This window comes from Mastomys coucha, unplaced genomic scaffold (assembly GCF_008632895.1).
Source record: "Mastomys coucha isolate ucsf_1 unplaced genomic scaffold, UCSF_Mcou_1 pScaffold23, whole genome shotgun sequence".
NCBI lineage: Eukaryota > Metazoa > Chordata > Mammalia > Rodentia > Muridae > Mastomys > Mastomys coucha.
Window position 1 is genome coordinate 72,999,394 of NW_022196906.1, and position 5,257 is coordinate 73,004,650.

Sequence of the window (5,257 nt, forward strand, 5' to 3'; positions counted from 1 at the left end):
GCTCATTAGCTCATTCTGTGTTATTGTAGACCTTTGAACTTCTGTGATCCCTGCAGGGTACTTCATCTCCAGAAGTTAAAACCTCGAGGAGATACAAAAGAGTCTATTCATAGCCACTTTGAAACTCAGAATAGATCCTTCAGCAAAAGGGCATTGAATACAACCAAGCTGCTCATTCTAGCAGTTTTCTTCCACCTGACTCAATACTTAGGTCCCAAGAATGGAGTGATCTTACTGGCCAGGGAGCATGGGGAATTTGTCTGTTGCGGTTTTGAGCTCTCAGAAAAGCCTATTAACTCCAGTGAGAACAGGATAGGAGTTTCTGTGTCTCCTTCAAGGAGCATGGCATGGGCTCATAATCACCTAAAAAATTTTATTAAGACTTATTTATTTATTTTATTTACGTGATACGCCGTAGTTATCTTCAGACACACCAGAAAAGGGCATCAGATCCCATTACAGATGGTTGTGAGTCACCATGTGGTTGCTGGGAATTGAACTCAGAATCTCTGGAAGAGCAGTCAGTGCTCTTAAACACTGAGCCATCTCTCCAGCCCCATCATCTAAATTTTTAATTTCAAGATTTATTTTATTATTTCTATAATTTTTATAATATTCTATTAATAAAAAGGAATTCAGGACAACCAGAGCTACAAAGAGAAACCCTGTGTTAAAAACAAAAATAAAATAAACCCCCCCCCCCAAAAAAAGGAGAGACCTGTTTCAGTACTTTTCAACACATCATGGAAACACCAGGGATTGTAGTAGACTAATCTTACAGTGTCCTTTATACAACTGGTAAGTATTATCTGACTAAAATTTAATCTTTATTAAAGACCCATTTTTGAGTGGAGGAGTGGTGATGCTTGCCTTTACTTCAAACACTCAGGAGGCAGAGGCAGGTGGATCTCTGTAAGTTCAAGGCCATCCTGGTCTACAGAGTGAGTTCCAGGATAGCCAGGGCTACATAAACAAATCCTGAACTGGAGAGATGCCTCAGTGGTTAAAGGCACTGACTGCCCTTCCAGAGGTCCTAAGTTCAATTCCCAGCAACCACATGGTGGCTCACAACCATCTGTAAAGGGATCCGATGCCCTCTTCTGGTGTGTCTGAAGACAGCTATAGTGTACTCATATACATAAAATAAATCTTAAAAAAAATCTTAAAAAAAAAAAGAGGGCTAGAGAGATGTCTCAGTAGTTAGGAGCACAGACTGCTCTTCCAAAGGTCTTGAGTTCAAATCCCAGCAACCACATGGTGGCTCACAATCATAATGAGATCTGATGCCCTCTTCTGGGGTGTCTGAAGACAGCTACCGTGTACTTACATATAATAAATAAATAAATCTTTGGGCTGGAGCCAGCACGGGCTGGAGAGAGAAGAAAAAGTGTCTGAAGACAGCTACAGTGTACTTACGTGTAACAAATAAATAAATCTAGGAAAGAAAGAAAGAAAGAAAGAAAGAAAGAAAGAAAGAAAGAAAGAAACAAAGAAACAAAGAAAGAAACAAAGAATGAAAGAAAGAAAGAAAGTGCCCAGCAGTGGTGGTACAGGCCTTTAATCCCAGCATTTGGGAGGCAGAGACAGGTGGATTTCTGAGTTTGAGGCCAGCCTGGTCTACAGAGTGAGTTCCAGGACAGCCAGGACTACACAGAGAAACACTCTCTCAAAAAACCAAAAAGAAAAAAAAAAGATAGAAAGCAAGCAAGCCCAGGATACAAGAAAGAAAGAAAGAGAGAGAGAGAGAGAGAGAGAGAGAGAGAGAGAGAGAGAGAGAGAGAGAGAAAGTAAGTAATAAAGAAAGAAGAAAGGAAGGAAGGAAGGAAGAAAGGAAGGAAGAAAAGTCTGGGGGTTGAGAAAAGAACAATTTATCTCTTGTCTGTGTGTTTGTCATGGTTTCACTTCAAGCCGGTCTGCCTGGATGGCGTTATCCTCCAGCCTTCAGTTGTACTCCATTCACCTCTACCATCCTCAAGCCTTGCATACTGTGCATTTTTGCATTTGCTAGATCCACTTCAAGATCCTGCAATGAACTGTCTATTATTCCCTAACAATCTGATGTCTTCCATCTACAAGCATCAATACTGATTACCTAAGGCTTCAGGTTGTCTTCTGAAAATATCTCCTTTCTCAGTAACAGCCTTTGACATGTCCACAGATCTTAAAAAACCTTTGTATATTTTAATAGCCTCCCCCCCACAGTTCTAAGACTTGAAAAATGTATTTTCAATGTTTTTAACTCTCCAGTTATTAATAAAATCTCATCTACATAATTTTAAAGTATTATTTATTTTATGTACATGGGTGTTTGCCTACATCTATGTTCTGAACCTCTAAGCCACTGCTTCTCCCCTCATCTACATCTTTCAGTTTTATATCTGGGGGTAGAGAGAGGGTTAACGGTGCCGACTGCTTTTCCAGTGGATGTAGGTTCTATTGCCAGCACCCATATGGTGCCTGACACCTGGTCTGTATCTCTAGTTCCAGGGGATCCAATGCCTTCTTCTGGTCTCCTCAGGCATTGTACGCTCATGGTGCACACTCACCCATTCAGGCAAAACACCCATACACACAAAATAGAATTTTGAAATTAAATTTATGTATACATCATTATTGGAAATCTGGGAAATGGTCACTGTCTTTAAGGAAAAGCCCAGTCATTCTTTCCTTCAGTTCTCCACATCCCGTAGTAACACACAATGGGAGATTTCACATCCTTCATCCCTACATTTCCAAGCATCCTTTAATCGTTTGACCAAACACCGTGGTTTTAATCCAAAAAAGGCTCATAACTGTTGTGATCAAGAACTGGATATCCAGTTGAATTGACACTTGAACTTACCATGCTTATGAATAATCCCTCTCAATCATGTTAATAGTGAATTTTTTTCATCTCAAAGTTTCCGATATAAATAGTTGCCACACGTGTCCTATTCTCATTTGAGAAGCCTGAGCCCTGAATCATACATTTCTTAATAATGCAATTACAAGGACATCTTTTAAAATTGAGAGATTTCCCAGCTGGGAATCAGGTGCCTTTTCTTCCTTTATACAATGCATGAAAAACTTCTGCAGTTTGGGGAACAAGACCTACAAATAATTCTCAAATAATTTGATCAACTTCTTCCCTCTGATGTTTCCACATAGATGTCCAGATCCTTGGTGTTGACAGGGTTGGACTGAGGGCTGGGTGAGACATGCCCGTAGCACTCCTGGGGACTTTGATGTGGTTGCTTGGTGTTCAAGCCAGATCCAAACTCCTTATTTGTATTATCTTAAAGTGTGTGTGGTATGTGTGCTTGTTTGTGAAAATTAGAACAGAGTCCACAGAGGACAAAGGTAGCAGAGTCCAGGGACTACAGTTCCACCTAGAATTACAGGTAGAGGCCATTCTGAGTGACCATACATAGGTGCTGGAAACCAAATCTGGGTTCTCTTACTTGCAAAAGCAAGTAAGGTGCTCTAAAATGCTGAGTCAAATTCGTAGCCTCTCATCTAAGCTTCCTACAGCATGGGGCTTCTGATTGTTTGTTTGGTTTGGTCTGGTTTGGTGTGGTTTGGTTTGGTGTGGTTTGGTTTGGTTTGGTTTGGTTTGGTTTGGTTTGGTTTGGTTTGGTTTTTCAAGCCAGAGTGTTTCTGTGTAGTGTCAGCTGTCTTAGAACTCACTCTGTAGACCAGGCTGGCTTCAAACTCACAGAGATCCTCCTCCCCTTGTGTCCCAAGTACTGAAACATGCCCAACCGCCACTCTGCTTCTGTTTATTTTTTCAATATTCGTTTATATTTGTGTATGTATATACACATGTTTTTTGTGTGGAGGGGTTTGCTCCCCACCCCCAGAACATGCTGGGCACATTAAAAGACAAGCCAATTTGTGTTTCCACATGGGTACTTAGGCTTCAAACTCATCCTCCTGCTTTGCCTTCCTCTGAGCAATCTCGACCTTAACTCACTCATTTCCTTTCATTCCATAATTCAAAAGGATACTAGCCTTACAAGGTGGAAAACCTGGCTTCAACCTTGCTTGGCAAGACAGTTTGCTGATGGCTCTATAACCCCACAGGACTGGATTGATAGGCAACATAATGAGAAGCGTCAGCAACTTGCACAGCCTTCAGAGAGGTACAGGGAGTGCTGACTGTCAGTCACCACAGTCAGGGCCGAATTGTGGTGGGTGGGTAGTGGTGAGGTCGATGGGGAGGTTGATGCTAATGGCCGGCCTGCAGGCACATTAAATCTGCACAGTTGGAGCCAGGGTCTCTAACAGCCCCACCCACTGCCTTCTCAGTCACTATGGGACTCAGGAGAGAAAGGCTTCTGTGCAGATGGCCCCATCCCCGCCTTTCTCTTGCCCTGAACTCAGCACCCCAGTGGTTTAGCTCCCCCGGGGACGGCTCTGGAGTATCTCAGTTCTTTTTTTGTTTGTTTGTTTGTTTGGTTGGTTGGTTTTTCCAGACAGGGTTTCTCTGTATAGCCCTGGCTGTCCTGGAACTCACTCTGTCGAGTGGGCTGGTCTCGAACTCAGAAATCCACCTGCCTCTGCCTCCCGAGTGCTGGGTCTAAAGGCGTGCACCACCACCGCCCGGCTAGGTGTCTCAGTTCTTATGTTCTTCATTCAGAAAGGATCCAGGCGAAGCCCTGACCTTTTAGGAATGGAGAACGTGCGATTCCACAGCTGAGGTAAACACGTTACCGTGACACTGAAGGAGGGCACCAGCGGCCTTCCCAGGATGCCACTTCAGTTTTTAAACCTCCCATTTTGCTCCTATCTGAGGACAAGGTCCTCTCTAGCTAGGTGCATGACTTTGCTCCAAGAAATCTGACCTGTTGTGACCTGGAGGTGTTCTCCCTGACTGACACCTCGAGAGGGCAGCACGAAAGCCTACCCCCATTTTCTGCTCAGAAGCTTGAATTTAACTGCTGAATGCAACTGTCACTGCTCATGTGGGGCACTCACACTGCAAGCTGAAGCTCTTGACATGGAGGCCACCTGAGGATGGAAGCTCTCTCTTATTCATGACGTATACCCTCCACAGCCCTGTGCCTGGTATTTGTCATGAGAAACTGATTATTGCTGTTTCAACAAACTGCTGTTACAACCTTTTGTGTCAGGCCTTTCATTTGTGGTAGGTGTTTTAAATTTAACCCTACTTAGCTTGGTATAATTTATCCATTTTAATGCTTTTTATACTACATGTGGAAAAATATCTCTCCCTCTTCCTCTCCCTCTCCCTCTCCCTCTCCCTCTCCCTCTCCCT